General features: G+C 35.7%; 1 protein-coding gene across 8 annotated transcripts in view; it reads right to left on the bottom strand.

The window, feature by feature from the left end:
- LOC141404342 (uncharacterized) overlaps window positions 1-25,035 on the bottom strand; it is a 100,023-nt gene that overhangs the window by 11,678 nt on the left and 63,310 nt on the right. For all 8 annotated transcript variants that reach the window (XM_073987871.1, XM_073987866.1, XM_073987867.1 and 5 more), the window contains exon 4: window positions 14,232-14,586. The gene's annotated coding sequence lies outside the window, so the exon portion shown is untranslated. The remainder of the gene's footprint in view (window positions 1-14,231; window positions 14,587-25,035) is intronic.

The following is a 25,035-nucleotide window of genomic DNA, read 5'->3' as shown; positions in this document are numbered from 1 at the left end:
CGGGTCAAGAGGTCTTAATTTGGACCCAATGAACTTTGAACATTATGAAATGTGCTAAACAATTTGTTTACACACTAATCAGTTGGAATTAAGAACTTCCTACCTTTGGAAAACAACAACAATGTATGCAAATATTTTTGTCACAAAATTCTATGCGGTTGGCCATTTAAAAAAAAAAAATAAAATAAACAAGTGAGCAAAGGCTATAGTCGGGACGGGGCCGACCATGTGATACCCTACACCACTACCCCTGTGCATAAGGTTTTCACTGGTAAACATTTCTTTTAGGGAATATAATCCGACTACCACCATAAATAATATGCCTCTTTCTCTCTGGGACCCCCATAAGCAATCAAACTTTCGTGACCATCCGATCAAAATTACGACCTGTAGCTTGGTTGCAAAAAATGGAAGAATTGGATGCATTACCGACTATTGTGGTATCTCCCTTGTTTGACCACCTTCGCCAACCTGCTTTACGCCAATGTAATGGTAATATTTTCTTCTTCCATTGACAGGTTTTGCCGTTGGAATACCCCTACTAAAAGCCAATATATTCACAAAGAATAAAACTTTGAATTTGTCTCCAAATGATTTTTTGCCCATTCCGACCCTAAATATTATCCGACCATCATTAAAATCAGTAGGCTTCTTCCTCTGTTAGACCCCCATTAACCCCTAAAATTTCGTGATGATCCGATCAAAATTGCAACCTGTGGCGTGATTACAAAATAATCGGAAAATGGGATGCATTATCGACTATTGTCATATCTCTGCTATTTGACCACCTACGACAACCTAATTTACATCGCTGGAAAGGTGATATTTTCTACTTTCCTTGCCAGGTTTTGCTTTTTATATACCTCTTAAAGAAACATATATATTGGCTTTGAAATAAAACGTTGACCTTTCTCTAAATAAGTGTTTGCCCATTCCGACCCCTGAATATTATCCGACCATCATCAAAATCAATAGGCTTCTTTCCCTTTGGGACCCCCATTAACCCCCAAAATTTCGTGACGATCCGATCAAAATTGCGACCTGTAGCGTGATTACAAAAAAATCGGAAATTGGGGTGCATTATCGACTACTGCCATATCTCTGCTATTTGACCACCTACGACAACCTACTTTACATCGTTGTAAAGGCGATTTTTTCTACTTTCCTGGCCAGGTTTTGCTTTTGATATACCTCTTAAAGAAACAGAGATATTGGCTTTGAAATAAAATGTTGACTTTTCTCCAAATAAGTGTTTGCCCATTCCGACCTCTAAATATTATCGGACCATCACCAAAATCAATAAGCTTCTTCATCTGTGAGATCCCCATTAACCCTCCAATTTTCGTGACGATCCGATCAAAATTGCGACCTATAGCGTGATTTTCAAAAAAATAGAAAAATGGGATGTATTACCGACTATTGCGATATCTCCGTTATTTGGTTACCTACGCCGACCTAGTTTGCATCATTGTAAAGACGGGATCTTCTACTTTCATAGTCAGGCTTTGCTTTTGGAAAATTTGCAACCAAAGCTGTGATATTCGTCAATATAATTAAAATCGCAAAAATTAAAATTGGGGTTTTATTTGCTACTATTGTGATATCTTCGTTGTTTGATCATCTACGAGCACCAACTTTACATCATTAGAAAGGTGATATTTTCTACTTTCATTGTCAGGTTTTGGTTTTGGTATACCCCATATAGAAGGTGAGATATTCGCTTTGAAAAAAAACCTTGTCTTTTTATCCACCTAAGTTTTTTGCCCTTTCCGACCCCTAAATATTATCCGACCATCACCAAAATCAATAGGCTTCTTCCCCTCCGGGACCCCCATCAACATCCAAAATTTCGTGACGATCCGATCAAAATTGCGACCTGTAGCGTGATTACAAGGTTTAGATGGACAGACGGACAGACGGACAGACGGACGGACGGACGGACTGACGGACGGACACACATAGCCAGATCGACTCAGCTCGTCGAGACATTCATTTTGGTATATATAAGTATGGGTCTACGACCATTATTTCGATGCGTTACAAACTTTTTGGCCAAAACCAACTTATAATACCCTCCCCACATAGTGGTGTAGGGTATAAAAATCAACTGCACAAATAGAGAGAAAAATATTATTTTATTTTAGCTTGTAACTGATTATTTCGTTATGGTATTTTATTTGTGTGTTATTGTTGTTGTTGGTCGTCTGTCGGTCGGTTGGTCGGTCATACATACGTATATTATTTGTACCTACTATGTAGAATCTACATTCACAACAAGATCTTTAAATTTACATTTTCATTTCGGTGAAATTTGAATATTTCACTTGGCGCGCACTTTGCTTTACAAACCATGCGGTCGGATGGTCGTTCTCTCCTCGGCATAGATAGACCAACAGACAGACAGGCAGGCTGGTTGGCCGAATGAAACGTAAAATATAAATCTGTCGAGACGTTGCGTCTGACAAGAGTCTAAAGTGAATTGTGTTGTGCACAGCAGCGACCAAGCGAATCGTATTGCATTGTTTTTATATTTTTGCACATGGGGCGACGGACATATTTCATTGTTTCTGTTGTTGTTGCCGTTGCCGATGGTACAAGTTATTTTTAGGACAAAAATCTCGTGCGAATTGTTATTGACTAAACGAAAAAAAAATAGTGGAATATTATTTTGGCTTTATGCCAAGGCAAATGAATGTGGCAAACAAAAAAATATGCCCGGTTAGCAGATGTTGGATTTAAAGAGGTGTCCACATAAAGTTTCTTTAAATAAAGAAAGCTTAAAATTTGGAGAATACGGAAACCCAACTCCCACGTAAGCAGGATTAATTACGACAATATATAGAAGTTTTGAATATTTCAGAATACCTACAACGACATAGTTCTCCTTAACGTTAATATATAAATAATTCTGAAACCTCTTGTTATTCAAAATCTCCCATACGCTCCTGCCACAGCAGCTATTCACTGCCTTTTATATACATAGTATGTTTGTACATACATATGTATATCTTGTAGTTTTGTTTAACGTCGTATTTTTAATTGCCAGTGTCGTTTATGGGGGACATTAGAAAAAAAAAGATGCTTTGCAACAAATTTCGTTATTGACAAACTCATGAATCTCAAAACATTGGCTAAAAATAAATTCCTTAACATTAAAATATATATTAGCCAGCCAGTCAGCCACCAGCATCGAATGATTAACCCAATCACAATTACGAAAACGTTAGACAAAAATATTTTTGCGGAATTTTTATGGCATATGACACAAACAAAACAAGATCATGCCGGCCGCCGAATAGAAAAAATGGATAAAGAAAACAATGCAACAATTTTAGGCGGTTTGCCGGAAGATACATGTATATGCTAATGCTTATGGCTGGAAAAATAGAAATAGAAAACTGTCTAACCAAATAAAATCCAATGTTCCCTAAAAATTATTTAAAAAAACATCAACATTTTGTTTGGTTCTGGTAGGAATATAGGGAACATTCTCGGAAAGTATAGTTGGAATTAAGACCAGACCATGGCTGGAAAAAGAGAAATATTAAACCAAACTGGCTAACCAAATAAAATCCAATGTTCCCTAATAATTATTTAAAAAGCATCAACATTTTGTTTGGTTCTGGTAGGAATATAGGGAACATTCTCGGAAAGAATAGTTGGAATTAAGACAAAATCATGGCACAATTACCAAGGTAGTGGTATTGTAAAATTTTGGATATGTTATGTCAAAATTTTCTTTATGCTGTTGGGGAAATTGCAACAAAAATAATTTTTTTTATAAATGGTTTTGACATTTCATATTCGAACAGCTGGTGTGATACCTTGATAATTGTGCCATGGACCACACCGATTATACTTTCAAAAACATATTAAACAATCAAAAAATTGTCAGTAGGCTTTGCCGTCAGAAATATACCCTCAGCCTGTGTGAATTGAAATCCTTTTTTTTTCAAAAAACGTATGTATTTAGGAGTTTTCAAATTTGGGAGGTAGGAATAAAAAAATAAGGATTTGGATTAAACCTCAACATTTTTGCGGGGGAGGTACCTAAAGCAATGGACCGAAATAGCCCATTTCCAAAGGACCCTCGAACAGACTCACAGAAATATCGCGCTTACCATTTTAGTGAATATTTTCAAACTCTTGTGGGGGAAGTACCGGAAGCTGTGGACCTAAAAGCACCACCTTAATATTCGAAGAAATATTAAGTTGTGCAAAGTGTGGACCAACGCTGTATTCGGTTCGAGAGTTGTCGTGCTCAGTAGCCACTACATTTGCTAGCCGTCTAGATTTTTAAAGCTTTCGGGTCATTTTTTCAAGCAGTATGGACTTGACACTCAAAAAACTTGTACCATCGCAATAGGGGCCTTGAGTGCAACGTATTCCAAGAAATATCAAAACGATTCAAGAGGATGACTTAACTGCACTTTTCCGAAATTTTGTGTGTGGGGGTATCCGAAGAAGTGGACCGATATAGTCTATGATCGAACCTGATCTCTGTATGGTAGAAATATTACGATGTGCAATGTATGGACCAAATCGGTAAGTCTTTTCGAGAGTTACTGTGCGCATAATTTTTGCGAAAAATGTTGAACTGTTGTGGGGGAGGTATGCGTGGGAGTGGACCGATATGGCCTATCTTCGAATTTAAACTAAGGTTGAACAAAATATTACGAAAGCCAAATTTTGGACCAAATCGGTTAATTCGTTCTAAAGTTATCGTGCGCTCCAGCCAGACAGACAGATGGACGGACATTGCTAAATCGACTCCAAATTGAAACGGATTTCGTCCAAACATACTTGGTGTCTAAGATCATTATTTCGATGAGGCACTTTTTGCCTCCCCAAGTATGTTTGGACGAAATGTGTTTCAGACAATTTGGAGTTGATTTAGCCATGTCCGTCCGTCTGTCTGCCTGGCTGGAGCGCACGATAACTCTCGAACGGATCAACCGATTCGGTTCAAAATTTGGCTTTCGTAATATTTTTTCCAAATTTAGTTTAAGTTCGCAGATGGGTTATATCGATCCACTCCTTCCGATACCTCCCTCACAAAAGTTCGGAAATGTTCGGAAAATCGTGCGCAGGATTTAACCGGTTTGGTCCACATCGTGAAATTTCTACCAAACTAAGATGATGTTTCAATATGGACTCAATCGGTCCACTCCTTCGGGTACCTCTCACACAAAATTTCGGAAAAGTTAAGTTTATGACCTGCTCTCGATTCGCTTTGATTTTTGTTGTAGCAACTTCTATAAACTGCCCCCCATACGACGGTATACGTTTCATCAGGGGCAAGTCCATACTTCCTGAGAAAATAACCTGAAAGGTACAAAAAGTCCATACTTCTTGAGAAAACAGCCCGAAAATTTTTTAAAAAAAAACCTATGGCACCATATGTAGTGGCTAGAGAGCTCGAACCGAATACTGCGTTCGTCCACACTTTGGATATTGTTGTATTTCTTCGAATATTAGATGAAATTCTAAGGTGGTCTTATAAGTCCACTCCCTCCGATACCTCCCCCACAAAAGTTCGAAAATATTCGCTAATTGGTCCAAACTTTGGATCTCTAAATGTTGTCGAAACTCAGTTTATGTTCAAATTTGGGCCCTATCTGTCCAATCCTTGTGGCACCACCCACACAAATGCTCTACATTACTGTGTGGTTAAGAGTCTGTTCGTGTATCCTGTGGACATTTTTACCGAAGGTTTTCCTGGTAGCCCTGTTTACAGCGATATTATGTTTTTCGTTGGCTAGTGTGATAAAAAGCTCTATCTATCGATATCCCCGCAAATGTTTGAGCTTTAATCCTATCCATACTTCTGTCGGTTCCTACGCCCAAAATTTTGAAAACCCCCCTAAATACATACGTTTTTTTGGGAAAAAAGTATTTCAATCCATACAGGCTGAGGGTATATCTCTGTCGGCAAAGCCGACTGATACTTTTTTACTTGTTCAATATCACTGTGCAACATTTTTGAGCCAATCGCGTGCAAACAACTTCTGTCCAGAATTTTATGAAAGTAGAGGACCAATAGGCAAAAACCATATTTGAGTTTTGTTTTCTTAGATCGTGATCGGTTTTTATGGCCTCATCTAAACATGGTTAAATTTCGAATTTTTAAAACAAAACGGGGCTGTATCTCTGAATCCAATACTAATCTTGTTTTGGCATCTGCAGCAAACTTGTAGATAAGAGCAAGAAGAAAATATTTGGAGGAAAAGTGAACTCAAAAAACTGCATTTATTGCCTCAAATTTTATAAAATATCTAAAAATTCTATAATTTATGTATATTTCACAGCGTTTCTCCTAAAACATTTTCAACAGCAATTTGGTAAATATTTTAATAATTCATTGAAATTCCCAACATGAGAATAAACAGCCTGTGTGAACATTGTTTGAAATAAGTTTTGTAAAAGGTATGTCATGAAATACCCCTTAAACAACGTTAAATAACCATTTTAGAGGTTCAGAATGTTCTGAAGAATTGATGGTCACATTATTTGGAAAGTTTTTAGGATGGTTACTTGTTTCAACTCCCAACAGTTTAGTTGTTACTGACCAGAATTTCAGAAATTATGTAAACTTTTCTATGTTTTAACGAGTTTGATGCGCTAGATGCAGTTTTTCCTAGTTCATCTGTTTGACACATAAGTTCCACTATTTTAGGGCTACAAAATTGCTGAAGACTTCAAAGCAAAATTGTTTGAAATAAGTTTTGTAAAAGGTATGTCATGAAATACCCCTTAAACAACGTTAAATAACCATTTTAGAGGTTCAGAATGTTCTGAAGAATTGATGGTCACATTATTTGGAAAGTTTTTAGGATGGTTACTTGTTTCAACTCCCAACAGTTTAGTTGTTACTGACCAGAATTTCAGAAATTATGTAAACTTTTCTATGTTTTAACGAGTTTGATGCGCTAGATGCAGTTTTTCCTAGTTCATCTGTTTGACACATAAGTTCCACTATTTTAGGGCTACAAAATTGCTGAAGACTTCAAAGCAAAATTCTTATTAGTTTCGGAGATAAAGGTTTAGATGAGGCCATAAAATCTAAACCCGATCAAAGAACACAAAACCCAATTAAGGTTTTTGTAGTCTCGTTATGTACTTTCAGAAAATGCCCATTAGAAGTTGTTTGCATTTCCAGTGTTGCACAGTGTATTTAAATGTAATAAAAGTTATTTTAGTTATTAATAGGCAAGCAGTCATTCATTCGTGTAACAGGAAATAATTTTTTGAGATTTTTTTTTTTTCATTTCACAGAATTTTTCAAACAATTTTCTTTTTAAAATTGGTTTGTGCTTGACCTTTTTAATAATTAAATGGGATGAACGTTATATTAGGCATTAATAGACAAAGGTTCATTCATTCTCGCTACAAGAAATCATTTTTGAAAAAAAGGTCAAAATGTCAGATTCCCAGTGTATATACCCTCGGTAACATAAATGCTGAGGGTATAAATATATTGTCGTTACTAGAAGACCCGGATTCACGTCTCTTGCCCGTCGTTTTGGTTTTTAGTGGCACCTTGTTATGTCTTTACAATTAAACAAGTTAAATAAAACACTGTAAAAATAGGTATTTTCTACCTCATTTCTTAGGTTCCATTGTATTTATGTACGATTTTTTTTTTTCTATTCATATATGAAAACTCATGAAAATATGACACAAGGATATGTTGTTGTTAAAAATCATGAACCTAATATGCATTTCTCAGGAACATTCCCGATGTGTCGAAGAAGACTCCCTCATGTCAGTTAATACACTCCGAAAAAACTCATGAAAATATGATACAAGGATATGAGGTTGTAACAAATTCATCGCTCTAATATGAATTTCTCAGAAATATTTCTAAAGTTCACCCCGATCCATATTAACTCCCTTTTATCGTCGAGTTCGAATGTGTAAGAAGATTTACTAAAATACTGATGAAATGTCTCCCACGTTACACTAATCACTTTTAACCACCGTCGAAAAAATGTAATGTTGTCCTAACCACGACCTTCTGTATTCAAGGTGGACATGCTACGCTTCTCAACGCGCTGGTACACAATTACAATTTCCTGGCAACGTAAATTGTAAAGGTATTTCATAAATAATTCAGCATAAATATTATCGCACACAAAAGTTGTATTTTTTTTTGTAACTGCCGACTCTCATTTACAAACCGAGGATTTTCAGAAGTTTCCTACTAAGGTATGGTATGCCTACCCGTCTGTCTGCGTGTCTATTCATTTACTATGTATGTACGTGGGTTGTTTTGTGAATGAGAATAAAATATTACATAATTTACAAACGGGAGCCTAAAAGCAGACAGGAGGAGTATTATATTGCTGAACATGACAGACAAAATATATACATACACACGTACAACATCTATACAAACACGACAAGGACAACAAAGAAATACAAACACAAAACCAGGCAGTCATTTATTTTCCGTTGTTGTAGGCTCCCCTTCCTCGAAAGTCAATAAAAGCAATTTAAGTGTCTGCCTATGTTTAGCTTCAAGGACTTTTTGTTCTCCCTCATGCACTCCCTACTTGCTAACACACATACACACACGGAGAATTTTAGCAAACCATAATACCGTTAAGAGAGTTTTGCCAGACAGATGGAATAAAAATTCCCACTCCCTGATAGCTATCGGTGCTACAACAAAGCCATTTTATCCTTCTCAAAGTGTGGCACCTACTCTCTCCGTCTGTGGTGGCGGTGATTGAGTAGGAGACTTGAGTCTGAATATGAAGACGTAAACAGAGGGTTTTTTCGTTGTTGTTGCTGTTCATTGTCTGGCACGTGTAACTTTACGTTTTCCTTCCTTCATCAAATGGCAAAGTTTCGTCACCATTGCCCATCATCAACGACATGACTTGCCTGATGAGCATGTCCTTCATTGCCATTCAGCATCTACCCTTCTCTATGCCGACAAAAATTAAATACATTTTGCTGCGTCATTAATGCGCCTACATTTTTTCTTCTTCTTCTTTTTCATCTCCTTTATAAATATCGTTGTTGTTGTTGCCGTTGTTATTATTTAGGGGCCCTTTGGTGTTTTATGTCTGGCTAGAATTGTAGTATTGTTTTTCTTTGCTTTGGTGAAAAGAAACCAAAATTCTCTTCTTCTGCTTCGTATGAAAAAATTATTGAGAGAAAACCAAATTCCTAGAGTAATTTTTTTCTTTAATATAATTTAATAAACTAAAAAAGATGTTTGACATTTAACTATGGAACTTGGGTATGTATGCAGTATGTGCGTGTCCACCATGTTATTATCATTTTTATATAAAATATCAGAATGATTTCGCCTTTTTATGGGTAAAAAAACATCTTTTTGAATTATGAAATTTTATCACATAACAACAAGTAAAGACGGCATTAAGGGCTTAGGTATCATTAAATGGATATTATTCTAGGCCGTGGGAGATATACACAACACATATGTTTGGAAGACATTTTTTTCCCTGTGATATGGGTAACCTTAGGGCTTCTGATGAAAACGCATTTTTCTACGAGTAATACGGCATACACCTAGGTCCAATTTTTTATCGTCCGATTAATCTAATATCATTCTTATACCCTCAGCATTTATGCTAACGAGAGTACATTAGGGTTATGACCTTTCTACAACTTCGTGTCCCTGTATGATATTTTGATGAGATTTTACTTAAGATTGCATAAAATCTTAATTATAAAGTGATTTGATAAAAAAAAGCTTCCGCACACAAAAGTTTTAAAGTCTTTATTTTTCAGAACTTTTGACAATTTTTTGAAGTCGTAAGCATAGACTAATGAATCGCATAGCCATAGAGATTGTAGTGTGCTTCTTTTTTGTAGGTGTCGCCCTTACGAAAACTGGTAAATCTTTTCACTCAATTGCACAATGTTTTCGGGTAAATTGCAATATTTTGTTGAATTTGTTTATATGAGGATGTAGATCTGGCCAAAGATTATCCACATGTTGTCTTTTATCAGAATAAATAGTTTCAAATCTATAGTAACTATAAATAAAACTACTAACGTCATCTACCAATTTTCGAAAATTCGAAGATAAATGCTGAGAGCAAATCTATGTCTATATGATTCATTAGTCTATGTTATAAGCAGATACTTCAGGGTATGGGGGCACACGACACAACCAAAATGACATAACTGTCTGTTTCTCACTAATTTTATCGTCGTATTATAACATATATACCATATTATATATAACCTTATTTCATATATCATAAAAATTAAAAGTGGTTTGTGCGGGACATTTTTTTAAAATTTAAATGGAATAAAAGTTATTTTAGTCATTAATAGGCAAAATGACATACATTCGTTGAACAGGAAATAATTTTGTTGAGAAAAAATTTTTTCATTTCAAAGAATTTTTCAATTTTTATTCAAAGTAATTTTTGCGGAACCTTTTTCATAATAAAATGGAATGAGTATTATTCTAGGCATTAATAGGACAAAGTTCATTTATTCTCACTACACGAAATAATTTTTGAGAAAAAATGTCAAAAATTCATTTCCCTAGGCTACATACACTTCAAATTTGACTCATCGAAATAATGGTTTTAGATCCAAAGTATGATTGGACGAAATTCGTTTCAGACAATTTGGAGTCGATTTAGTTATGTCCATCCGTTCGTATTTCTGTCTGGCTGGCTGGTGCGCTCGATAACTCTCGAACTGTTTTGCCGATTGCATATCGGTCCCCTCTTCGAGTATCTCACCCACAAAAGTTCATAACCCTGAAAGGCCGAAATCGATTTGTTCCAAACTTTGCACATCGTATTATTCCTACCGGATATAGGTCGGGTTCGAATATGGACTAAGTCGGTCCACTCCTTCGGGTACTTCCCACACAAAATTTGGAAAAAGTGCAGTTTAAGACCTCTTGTCGAATCGTTTTAATTTTTGTTGTAACAACTGACATTCGCTGCCATACTTCATGATAAAATGGCTTGAAAGCTGTAAAAACCCGCTACAGCACAATGTGGTGTTGGATGCATTGCACGATAACTCTCTAATGGATTAACCGATTTGGTTCAAATTTGGCTTTGGTAATATTTTGTCCAAACTTTGGGTACCTCCCCCACAAAAATTTACTTTTTTGACAAAAATTATTCGTACGATAACTCTCGAAGGGACAACCGATTTGGCCCATACTTTGTATGTCGTTATATTTCTCTCTAATGGATTAACCGATTTGGTTCATATTTGTCTTTGGTAATATTTTGTCCAAACTTAGTTAAATTTCTCTGATAGGCCATATCAGACAACTCCCTCGCGTACCTCTCCCACAAGAGTTTACTTTTTTGACAAAAATTATGCTCGCGATAACATTGTGCAACATTTTTAAGGTGATCTTGTGAAAACAATTCGAACTGAGGATTTTTTTGAAAGTAGAGACCCAAACCACAAGAAACCCTAGTTGGGTTTTATTGTGTAAGATCCACCTCGGATTTTATGGCCCCATCTAAACATGATTAAATATTGAGTTTTTAAAGAAATTCGGAGCTATATCCCTGAAACCAATGCGAATCTTCTTCTCACCTCTGAAGCAAATTTGTAGATAAGGACAAGAATAAAATATTTGGAGAAATAATGAACTCGAAAAACTACATTTATTGTCTCAAATTTCAAAATATATGAAAAAATTCCACAATTTTTATACATTTCGCACCGTATCTCCAAAACCGTTAATTTTTTCTGAATATTTTCTTTTGGAAAAATATTCCCTGGAATGTAGTACACATTCTTCTGAACATGTCATTGTTGTAGAATGCCTCTATGCCGTTGTTTCAGTACTTTTTTCAACGACGATTTAATAAAAATGTCAATAATGTAGTGAAATCCGAAATGCGAGAATAAACTGTTGGTGTGAACTGTGTTTGAAATACGTGTTGTAAAAGATATTATGCAAAATACCGCTGACACAACATGAAGTAAACATTTTAGAGTTTTAGAATGTTCGTAAGAGTTGTTGAGAACTTTATTCGGAAGATTTTTGCAAAAGGTTACTTGGTTCAACTCACAATAGTTTATCCGATACTGACCAGCATTTCAGAAATTATGTAAAATTATCTATATTTTATAGATTTTGATGCCCCAGATGGAGTTTTTTTATGTAGTTTTATCAAAAGATAAGTTATACTAGTTTAGGGCTACAATATTGCTACAGACAGCAAGGCTAAATTCCTATTCGTTCCTGAGATAAAGGCCTGATAAATGCAAAAAAAAAAATAGATTTAGCCTGTTTTAGATGAGGCCATAAAATCCAAACTGGATCTGACAGGACAAAACCCTACTAGGGTTTTTGTGGTCTAAATATGTACTTTCAAAAAATGCATACTAGAAGTTGTTTGCATTTTCAGTGTTGCATAGTGTAACTCTCGAAGGGACACAGTATTGGCATGTCGTCATATTTCTACCAGACAAAGATGAAGTTCGAATATGGACTATGTTGGTGCAGTTCTTCGGGTTTGATTTTTGATTTTTATTTTTGAAATTTTGCCTGCAGGGCGAAGATAATTTTTATTTTAATTTTCATTAAATTTCTCGTTTAGAGCTGAGCTTCATTTTTTGCAAGCGAAAAAGGAAAGCGGACGATTCGAACCCATACAACAACCAATTTATGTGACGCTTTGATTTTAGTTGTAACAACTGGTATTGGCTGCCACCGTTACGACGGTGCAAAATTTTTCAGGGGCAAGTCCATACTTCCTCTAAAAACCCGCAGTCCATACTTCCTCTAAAAACCCATGTGTAGTGGATGGAGCGCACGATAACTGTCGAACGGATAAACCAATTCAATCCCTAATTTGGCTGTCGTAATATTTTGCTCAAACTTATATCAAGTCCTAGGATGTGCAACAGCGGTACACTCCTTTGGGTACCTCCCTCACAACAGTTCAAAACCCTCGAAGGCACTAACCGATTTGGTCTATACTGTGGACATCGTGATATTTCTGCGAAACATAGATCAGTTTATAAAATGGTCTATATATGTCAACTCCTTCGTATACCTCCCACACAAAATTTCAGAAAAGTGCAGAATAGAACCTCCTCTGGAATCGTTTTGATTTTTCTTGCAACAGGTTGCATTCAAGACCCCTGTTACTATGGTTTAAGTTTTTTGAGTGGCAAGTCCATACTTCTTGAGAAAATGACCTGAAAGCTGTAAAAAACCCTAAGGCCAGCAAGTGTAGTGGCTGGTGCGCACGACACCTCTCGAACCGAATACTACGTTGGTCCACACATTGCATATCGTAATATTACTTCCAATATTAGATACAATTCGAAGGTGGTGCTTATAGGTCCACTCTTTCCGGTACCTTCCCTACAAATGTTCGGAAATATTCGCTAACATGGTACACGCTACATATATCTCGAAATACTGTGTCCATACTTAGTTTATGTTCAAAAGTGGGACCTATCGACCCACTCCTTGGGGTACCACCCACACAAATGTTCAACATTTTTGTTTAAGTGTTCGAGGATCATTTTGAATTTTGAAAATGCCGAAAATCGATAGGCACCGTTATATGGGAACTATACCAAAACTCGTTGACGAGTGACCACAGAGAACTTCAAGTGTTAAATTACAGCTAGTTCGGTTAAAAATTTTAGCTAAAATTCTCAAAATACCACAAATTGGGAGATAACGTTATGTGGGGGCTATATCAAAACATGGACCAATGTTGACAATTTTTGGTGGAGAATTTTCGTGACCGCTGAGAACCCCTAGTGTCAAATTACAGCTAGTTCGAATAAAAATTGTGCAAAAATCCTCAAAATACCGAAAATTGGGAGTTAAACATAAACCTATGCCCATAATTTTCGGAATATGAGTATATATAACCCTAAGTGTCAAATTAAAGTTATTCGCTTTGTAAATGTAACTAAAAGCGATAAATACCTGAAATCCGGCCGTACCGTTACATGGGGGCTATACCAAAACGTGGAACGATATAGCCCATCATTGAACTTGGCCTAACGGCAAATACAAGACTCATCTCTCCAAAATTTCAGCGTCCTATCTCCATTTTTATGGATGCTAGAGTGATTACCACTGACACGGACGGACGAACATGCATATATTGACTCAGAATTTATCCTGATCAAGAATATATATATTTTATAGGGTCGCAAATGATTATTTCAATACGTTACAAAATATTTCAATACGTTATATGGTGGAGGGTATAAAAATATCAGATACTTACGGATACAGAATGTTCCGGCTCAGTGTTTAAAATGATGTATGAATTTTCCGGCTCTGGTTGAAAATGTAACGCCAGAGCACTGAAGATTTATTCGAATATCCTCCGAAATGTTTGTTGTTGTGTTTCTGGTATTTAAACTATATCCACATAAATGAATTTCATTTGGTTTAAGTTAAACGGAGTATCAACTGTGAAGACTGTGTGAGCTAACTGAAGCACAAAGTAGATATGAAATTTTGTCTCGTACTTTTTTTCCGTTTATACTACGCTAGTGACGTTGTCTTATTCTGGTGTGGATTTGGTGTTGCTGTTGCTCTTTATAATCCACAGCTAAAAATAGTATACGTTCAGTTTCCTAAAAAGATAATAAAATTAAATTAAATTAGTGAAATAATAAAATCTAAATGTTATACAAAGAAGAATTATATTAATATGTAAATCAAGAAAAAATTAATATAACATCCCGTGAGATGAGACAAACATAATTCTACACAGCAAAAAAACTGAAATAGGTGAAATAGGTATAACTTTCTATGGCCAAATGGAATAAAAAAGAAATTCGGCGAGACCTATTTTAAAGCTTACATAGCCTATTATACTAATTTTAATTAACATTTGACAACGATCATAGACTTCCTGATCAAAAAAAAAACTCTCATAGCATCTTGATTAGAGTTAGTTCCTCATCCGATGTTTCCCTTTGGAGTTTTTCGAAATACTCATGCGTAAACTGTATAAATAATTTACCTGCTCTACGCACTCACTTTTAGTGAAGTGGTTAGCTAAATGCTTAGCAGCCTTGCATACATTTCTGGTTCTATTTGTTTCTCAGGAAATTAAAAAACGCACACATTAACAAATATTTTAAATTTCATTTCGAAAAGCTTATGCTTATTTGTTATTTTCTTTTTTAAGTCGCCAAGTTGTCAGCACATGTGATATGCCCATATGTCTAGTCTGTCTGTTATTTTATTTTCCTCTTTTTATTTGGTTTGTTCTACATTAATATTGTTAATTAGTTTCGAAAACATCAGACATGGCATTGATGATAACGCCAAAGCCTCCGCCGACTACTACCCCATAATCACCACAAACAACGACCTTGTCGGATGAGTTAGAGAGAAAGTTTGAAAGAGTTGGCAGCAGAGCTTAAATAGTGACAATGTTATAACACCCACCAAAAAAGCTTTCAAATAAGTAGAAGTATATTTATTTGTTTCCACTTTTTGTCATTTTCTTTACCACCACTGATAACATAATCTAACAAAGACACGTCGGACTTTGTTCCCAAGTGGCAAAAGAAATTATCACAAATCCATTTGTCAATAAATTGTTGTTGACTAAGAGCGTATGATAGATGAATTGAAAGCTTTTATTTAGTTTATTTTTTTCATTGGAAACTTATTACATTACCAACCAACATAATTCATATTTTTTGCCTTACATTGATGGGGTTAAGTAGCACATTTGAGGTTTTCACACTTGCATGCCGCATATTTGTCTGTTTCGTTGTTGATTTTTGTTGGTTATTTTAGTCTCTTTTTTTGTATTTCATGTGTGTTTCTGGTTAGCTTTTGACGTTGTGGTCTGTCGGTTGGCTTAAATTTTGTTTGTGTAATTTTTTAATGTCTGCTATCTAGTCTAGACTGATTGTGTTGTTGTTGGGTTTTTGTTTTTTTTCGTTTTTTTTTTAAATACAGACATACTAAATTTATGTACATACGATATTAAGCTGGGTAATTGAAAATGTGAAATTCGCGTTTATTTGGTGTGGACTTAAAAAAATTAAAATGGCGTAAAAAAGAATTTTTGTGGCCAATAACAATAAACAGTTAACAGGGGAAGCAAAGGAAAAATAGAAATGAAAAAAAAAAAAAAAAATATTTAAAAAATTAAAAAAAAATATTTGTGCACAATTGTGTTCGTTTTAAACAATCGTCAAATTTTGTAGACCGATTCACTCGCCTTTGCGGAATACCAGAACGCTAATTTTTAAAATAGGTATTCTTTGCTATCCATGGAACGTGTCTACGAAGGACTACACCCTTTTCAGATGTAATTCGAATTATTTTAATTGTAATTTGATAATTCAATTTGTAGTTGTAACATTTCATTTGTAATTCGAAAATTCCATTTCTAATTCGAATTACAAATAGAATAATTCGAATTACAAATGGAATAGTTCGAATTACAAATGGAATACTTCGAATTACAAATGGAATATTTCGAATTACAAATGGAATAATTCGAATTACAAATGGAATATTTCGAATTACAAATGGAATAATTCGAATTACAAATGGAATATTTTGAATTACAAATGGAATAATTCGAATTACAAATGAAATGTTACGAATTAAAAATTAAATGTTACGAATTGCAACTAAAATGTTTCGAATTATATTTGAAAAAGGTGTAGCTATCGTTTCCAGGAATTCCGATATTAGCTTCTAATCATCTCAACCTGATGAACAATTAAAAATCCATTATAAAACTGACCCAATTTAAGCTACCATGGTTTGTGCACGTTCTCAATTGGTTAATACAAAAACAAATACAAATTTTGTTGCCTGTTGAATTTGTTGTTTTATATTGTGTACTAGTTTTGTTATATGTGTCTGCTTTGTTTTTGTTACACAATTTAAACAAACAGAATTGTAGATAAAAGAGAACACATTTACATTTATTTGATCATATGGGTAAAATTGATGAATAAGATAATTCGTAAAATTCTGTCTGAATTTGTGGAAAATGATATGATAAAGATGGTGTATAAGAGCTAAAGATTTAACTACTTCGACTTTCTGGTTTCACGCATAACTCAAGTTTTTTTTTAGGGCAACGATAAAGGCTCCTGCCTATAGTGGTCCTCGTTTTCTGATACCTCAACTAAACTTAAGGCTCGGTTTCAGATTGTTGAGTTTTTGTTGTATTTCAAACAGCTCTTGTAGTCTAATCGGTTTATAGCAGGGACGAGCTTCTTTGCTTAGATCGTATAGTGAGGGCGCCCACTGAGTTGTTTATGCATTTGCTTCTCTCTCTCACGTACAGTGTAAATGAATGAAAACAAACAAAAACATAATGTGGTTGTTGCTTTTTTCACTCATACGTTCATACATGTATTCGCTTTGGTAGTATTTCTGTGGTCGTCGCTGGTTTATAGAATGGAAGAACATTGTTTCTGCGTTCCATGATATGGACATAATACCTTCTCTAATAAAAGTTCAGAAATTTTCGCTAAATCGTTAAAGTGATGTCCCCAAATCGCTTTCTAATTTTTACCGCACCTAGTCAATATGCGATAATTTCGAACGTGCCAAAAACCGTGGTGCAATGGTATGCACACCCGTCTTGCATGCTAAAGGTCGTGGGTTCGATTCCCCGGCCAGTCAACATCAAACACTTTTCAACGGTGGCAAAATACCCGTCAGTAATGTTGACGACATTTCCTGACTATTTCAGCTTTGTAAAACTTCTCTACAAGTGGTGTCTTAGACACGCCGTTTGGACTCGGCGATAAACAGTAGGTCACATATCATTGAGCTAATATGAATCGGGTTGCACTCATTGATATGAGAGAAGTATCCCTTGTCCCTTCTGGGATATTTGTGGAACAATGATATAACAACTAAAGTTAGAAACATAACTTTCGTGCAACCATGCGGCAGGAAAAAATTAACCATATTCTGACAGAAAATAAGAAGACACGTGTCCCGGCGCTTATTTTCTTTTTCCTATCACTTCCACTTTCGCGGCTATAGAGGCCCCCAAAGATTTGAGGCCTTGATATCTAAAGGGATAATTTTGTAAAACTCTTATCTTCTAAACCGCTAACAATTTTGGTTTTCGGTAATTGCAATAGAATAAAATATGTTCGAGTTTATTTTCGTATCAGATTTTGCTATTGCAAACATGTTGACTTGCTTAGTCAAGGGAGGCACACTCATATTAGTCTTCGCCATCTCAGCATTGTTTGAAATATCCTCCTGTCAGGTGGACACGCTGAGAATGTGAGAGAAAAAGGCTTTGGATGATGACACATTTAGGAGTCCTTCATGTCGAACTATGTATATAAAATGGGTATTCTGTAGACACGGTGCTTTTGCACTAACTTTAAATGAAAGGAGCTTACAACTTTGAAGTTTTGCGGATTCACATACTGGGAACCCGCAAGCCTTATCAAAATGGAACTTAAAAATATTGTAGCAGTGAAAAGTCTCTACAAAATTGTCCCTTATGATATTTTCGTTGGTTTTACCATTTTCGAGATATAGAAGTTTAAATTGGGACAACTTAAACTTATATATCTCGAAAATGGTATAACCTATGAAAAAAATTAAGAAAGCCTATCTTGTAGAGAATTTTCATAGCTATAAGATTTTCTCCTCTCCCATTTCGATAAGACTTACCGTTTTCAAGCAAATCGTTAAAACCTGACAAAAAACCCTAAGAATGTGACCTGAACTTTTATATCTCAAAAAAAAAAAAAAACTTTATATTTTAACAAACCTTGGAACAAATTGTAACGGTCAATCCTCTAGAGAATTTTCACAGCTAAAACATTTTCTTCGAAGAGACACTAAATTGCACTTAGACACTGTTGAACTTTTGGGGGGAGATGTGCCCTAAGGAGAGGACCGAAATGATCCATTTTAGAAGTTAAACTAAATTTGGACAAAATACTAGGAGAACAATAAATTGGACCAAATTGGTTGCCCCGTTCAAGAGATATCGTACATACCACTTTAGTGACATTTTTTTATATTAGGGGGAGTACCGGAAATTGTGGACCGGTATAGCCATCTTCGAACTAAAACTAAGTTTGGACAAAACATGACGAAGGCCATATTTTGGACCAAATCAGTTGATCAGTTCGAGATTTATTGTGCTCTCCAGCCACTACATATGGTGCCATAGGCTTTTTAAGCTTTCATTGCTGTTTTCTCAAGCAGTATGGACCTGCCCCTGAAAAAAATTTTACCGTCGTAATTGAGGCAGTGAATGCAAGTTGCTTCAACAAAAATCAGAGTGATTCAAGAGCAGGTCTTAAAGTGAACTTATCTCAAATGTTGTGTGGAGGTACCCGAAGGAGTGGACAAATATAGCCCATATTGGAACCTGATCTATATCTGGTAGATATATTAAGATGTGTAAAGTATGGACCAAAATTTTCCGAACATTTTTAAGCTTTTGTGGAGGAGGTACTTGAAGGAGTGGGCCGATATGCCTTATCTTCAAAGTTAAACTAAGTTAAAAAAAATATTATGAAGGCCAAATTTTCGACAGAATCTGCAGATCCATTCAGGAGTTATGTTGGGCTCCAACCACTACACATGGTGCCATAGGCATTTTTACATCGTTCGGGTTATTTTCTCAGGAACTATATTGGAACCTGCTGACATCCTTGCCCCGCAAACTTTACAAACTTCTGGAATAATAAGGGTGGCTAACGACAAATTAAGGACACTTGTGAAAGACCCAACTCCAGGTTCATCCAGTTGCTTAAGCATTTCCATTGATATTCAGTATGGTGGCCAACTCTTTGAATGATTTCGCTTTTCGACACTTCGCCCTATCACTCTCGAGGTGCACTAAAAATTCCACCTGTGATAACACGCGCGGTTCTTCGGTCGCTGCCACCCCGTTGAATGTAACATTCGTTCTATCATCCTTCTTTGAGTCCACATTGGAACCTCATCTAAGGCTGGTAGAAATTTCACGATGGTCAAACTACTGACCAAATCGGTTACACCCTTAAAGAGTTGTCGTGCGCATAAATTTTCCGAAAATTTTCGAACTTTTGTGGGTGAGATACCGAAAGAGTGGAAAGCCAAATTTTGGACAAAGTCGGTGGGCACCAGACAGCCGGAAACGGATTTCGTTCACATACACTTGGGGTCTAAAACCATTATTTCGATGAGGAAGATTTTGCCCGTTAGCATAGATGCTGAGGTTTAAATATGATCTACACAAAAGCGACTTCTTCGGGTAAAAAAGTACGACTAAAGGGTTGTTCGATAGATAGAAAACTTCCTAAAGGAATTTGTTTATAAATAGACAACCTCCTTAAGTGTCGTCACTACGAAGGTTGCTCGATAATTTTCTGGCCTAGGCAACAAATTGGCCACCATTTGACTTTTTTTTGAAAATTTGACAGTTTTTAGCCTAAGACTTTCTAAAGTTTCTTCTACCCACTGTGAGGGTCTTCTAGAAATAAAAAATCTCCTAAAGAGATTTCTTTAAATATACGGCTGCCTTAAGGGATGTTCTGTATATAGAAGCACTCTCGAAAGAAATAACGGATCCAACATTTAACCCATCACAAGTTCGAACCCAAATTTCAAAAATATTTTTGCAGATGGTTGTCCTCGTGGCCCCTATTGCGATTTTAGAACTTTTTCGGTGGCAAGTCCATATTTACGATATGATTTCGAATACACCACCTCCGCAACCGACTATATGAGTATTCGAATTGCCAAAATATGGCACATCGTTAAATTTGGTTTGAAAAGTTTAACATGTTGACAAAGTTGCAGTTTAAGAGCTGTCCCAGAATCGTTTTAAAAATTTTAAAGAAGGTTCTTATTATGATCCTGTTTGCAGCGAAATACTGTTTTTCGTAGCTAAGTCCAGGCTTTCTGATATAATGCCCCAAACGCTAAAAAAGCATACGATGACCAACTAAAACGGCTGGTGGACACGAAATTAATTGACTGTCATTGTTTTAAACTTTGCACATCGTAATATTTCTTCCAAACTTAAATTAAGTTCGAAAATGCGCTATATCGAACAACCGCTACCGGTACCTACCTCAGAAAAGTGTTACATGCTTGCTTTCGTTCAGTTCAACTCAAATTTCTTTGACTTTAATAAATAATTAAATAAATGTGTAAGTAAATAAGCTTTAATGTTTATGTTACAGCCATACCTACACACGACGCAACGTACAAGAATATTCACCTTCCTGCCACAACAACGCCCTCTGTGCGTCCATATTACTCAAATATGTTATGACCGAATTTCCGTTAAAAAAAACTTCGATGAAAACATATAAGATGGTTTCATTCGTAAAATTCGAAGAACATACACACATAAATTATAATAATTATAATTATAAATTATACGCCTTGGGCGTATTTAGGTATACATAAATTATTATTATTTTTGTTTTGTTACTACCCCATTTCTAAAAGGGTTAAGTCTTATTTTTGAAAATTTATCAGATAAGATATTGACAAGTACTGCACGTTTTGGTAAAAATATAATTTTGACAAATTTAAAACTTACTATTGGCAGAGAGATTTTCGGCATTATTATCATACTCGCTTGGAACAGCTTAATATTTTGCATATATACAATTTTTACAGCACCCAACACTGATGTCAGGTACAGTTATTTAGGTATATCCATGAAAATATCATCACATTTGATGAATTTTCATGTTAACCTCACGTTGAAGACTATACCAATTTTATTCCGGTCCCTTTTTATCTATTTATTTATTAAATTTTTGTTTTCGAGTGTGTAGTTCTTCGTTTCTTTTTTCTAACGTTCTATCTTATCTTACTGAAAGTATGTCTGGTCATTGTTACTAATTTGGTTTTCTCCATACTTGTACTATTATTCCAAAACAAAAACACTCTTCTTATCACTGGACAACTTCAAAAAATTCCACTAAGTGAAACCCCCCTTTTTATATAAACATTGTTTCTCAAACAACGTCTGGCATTCACTGAAAGGTTAGTCGAACATGACAAATTAAGCAACAACAATGAGTATTGTTTCAAATACAAAAAATAATGAATTCAAGCCATAGCAACATCAAATGGAATTATTTTTAAAAAGAAAAATTACGTTTAAACTTTTTTTCGATCGTGGTGACTATTAGTAAAAAGGCAAGTTGTTATCAAAACAAAAAAACATTAAGGGTTTTATGTTTTTTGTCAAATATTATAATTACGGTCTTGGAAACTATGACACGAGTCCATTATTTTGTGCTGAGATGAATCAGAATGTTATTCTAACTGAATGAAACCTTGAAAAGTGATATTTTACTATTATAAGCTTTCGGCTTTTATCCACCACCCGCTAAAAATCCACAATTGTTTTAAAAGGCAATGATGTATAATGAAATTATTTTCAAGCTACTGTCAGCTGTCATCGTTGATCGTATCATACAAATCCACAGAATTATTTTCTAACAGCAAGGCAATTATCTAAGAGCAAAACACAAAATGCTAACTTTAACAGACATACAGAATAGAATTGAAAAAAAAAACAATCCCAAAATCAAGATTAGAAAATGAATGGCAAACGTTTGAGAATATTTGTTGTTTGATATATGATTATTGTTTGAGAGACAATAAAAAAATGCTTTTTCCATATAGTATTGCATTCTATCTCTCATATAGTATTTCAAGGTCTTTGATATATAATTATTACATGCCGCTGCTGTTGTAGACTACAACACTTGTGTTATTAACATTCCAAGTCAATGTAGAAATATTTATATTAACCCTTTAAAGGCAAATGGAAATTGCTGGAAATGAAGTAATTATAAATATATTATGAAATAAAAACAAGTAAGAAGTGCGTTAAGTACAGTCAGGCCGAAATTTTTATATCCTCCACCACACACTGTATTGAAGTAAACAGGAACAATTAGTTTCCTTTTGTTTATGAATGTATTAAATGTTTTAAGGCCCCTACCTTAACTTCTTATAATTACTCAATATTGATAATTTTCCGCGTGGAGTGTTTCTACCCACTGAGATTCCAAATACCAAGTTACATCCACTTCGGAAGGAAAAATTAGCAAACATTTTAAACGAAGTCACTTGGTGGGTCATCGTCGTTCTTTCCAAAACTTGGATCAATATTTAGAATTTTCCACATTGAACTCCACTATCCCCTGACAATACCCAATACCACGTTGCAGCAATTTCGGTTAGAAAATTTGACAAAAAAGCACTACCGGTTCATGGGGGGGGGGGGGGGGCTAGACTAAAACCCGGACATATATAAACATTCTAGGAACATAAAATTTCAATTAACAACCAATGAAATAACCAATAAAAAGTGACTAAAATCTTAAAAACAAACCTTGAGTAGGATGGTACCCTTACATGGGTGCTATAATATAGCGTAGGCCTGCCTAATTTTTTGCAAGGTATGCTTTGTACCTGTTATACGGTTTTGTACACCCAGCGAAAATTAAATAACAAAATTCAGTCATTTCGGTGGGATATTGAGGCCAACTTCGAAATACCGAAAATCGGGAGGTACCATTCTATGGGGCCTGTATGAAGTCGTGGGCCTATACCTAAAAAATTCAGATGGAAAGTTGGTTGCCTACCACAAAGACTAAATGCAACATTTTTGACATTTCCGTTGGGTGTTAAGGCCACAATCCGAAAATCGTGAGGTGTAGTTCTATGGGAACTATATAAAATTCGGATCTATACAGATAAATTTCAGGTGGAACGTTTTATACCCCCAAAAAATACGAAATACCAAATTTCAGAGGAATATTGAAATCACAAGCTTCGTAACATCGAAAATCGGGGGTACCGTTCTATTTAAGCTACATATCTGAAAACGTGCACCTATATTGATAAGCCTCTTCTGAGAACGAACACTAAATACCGAATTCAATGCATATCGGTTTGATAAACATTCAAAGTGCCAATGATACCGAAAGTCATGAGGTCTGCCGACACATTTGAGGTAGAAAGTTTAATACACCAAATAAAGACTAAATACCAAATTTCAGCTATGCCGGTGAGATATTGAGGCCACAATCTTCAATATACCGGAAATCGGGAGATACTGGGGGCTATATGAAGGTGGGTCAAAACCACAACCACTGCATTGCAACCAATAGGTGCCTCTCGATAGTCAGGCTAGATCAACAGATCTAGGGGCTCCTGACTCCCGCGGTACCAGAAAGTCTCAGGTCAGACTTCGTCGTCGAAATTACCAGTTTTTTGTCCATACAACACGGGATTGCTCACCCAAAGTGAGAAAGAGTTTAGGCACGATCGGGGAATGGGAAGAGTGCAACACAAGTGTTACACTGATGTAGCAGTCTAGTCACCACATTTACATGGACGTAGCTTTCCCACTGTGAGGGGCGACGACCATTTACCTCTTCCGCTCTGAAGCTGGCGAACGGCAACCGATTTATGTTTGAAAGTGCCCCCGACAAGATCTAAAAGATCTGTGATGGCATGGTGGAGAGTTGAGATTCCCCATTATTCCATACCATCTGCGGTACCAGAAAAATTGACCTCTGGTCAGATCTCGTAACCGAGTTACTTCCAGTTTCGGTCCCATGCGACCAGGGGATTGGTAAACTTCAAAATATCGAAAATCGGCAAGTACCGCTTTATGGCGGCTACATGAAGACATGAACCTATACCGACAAATTTCAGCCATTTTGGTGGGATACTGAGACCACAATCTTTAAAATACCGAAATCGGGAGGTGCCGTTCTAGGGGGGGCATATGAAGGCATGGATTTATGCAGATAAATTGCAGGTGGGGAGATAAAAAAACCCCAACGAAGAATTAATGCCAAATTTCGGCCACTTCAGTGGGATATTGAGGCCTCAACCTTCAAAATATCGAAAATGGAGGTACCGTTCTATGGAAGATACATATGTATAGCTTTGTATCCGTACTTCTTAATAGAAAAACTCGTAAAAGAGAGTAAAATTGTTCTCACACAAAGTTTTTTTTTCAAAAAGTTCGAGAACGCAAAAATGGGAAAAAAGCGTCAAAAAGCTGAAACAAATGTCAAAGT

Source organism: Musca autumnalis, unplaced genomic scaffold (genome assembly GCF_047663935.1).
Source record: "Musca autumnalis isolate F117 unplaced genomic scaffold, ASM4766393v1 scaffold_4, whole genome shotgun sequence".
Classification (NCBI taxonomy): Eukaryota; Metazoa; Arthropoda; class Insecta; order Diptera; family Muscidae; genus Musca; species Musca autumnalis.
The sequence above is the reverse complement of the archived record's forward strand: the minus strand, read 5'-3'. Positions and strand labels throughout refer to the sequence as shown.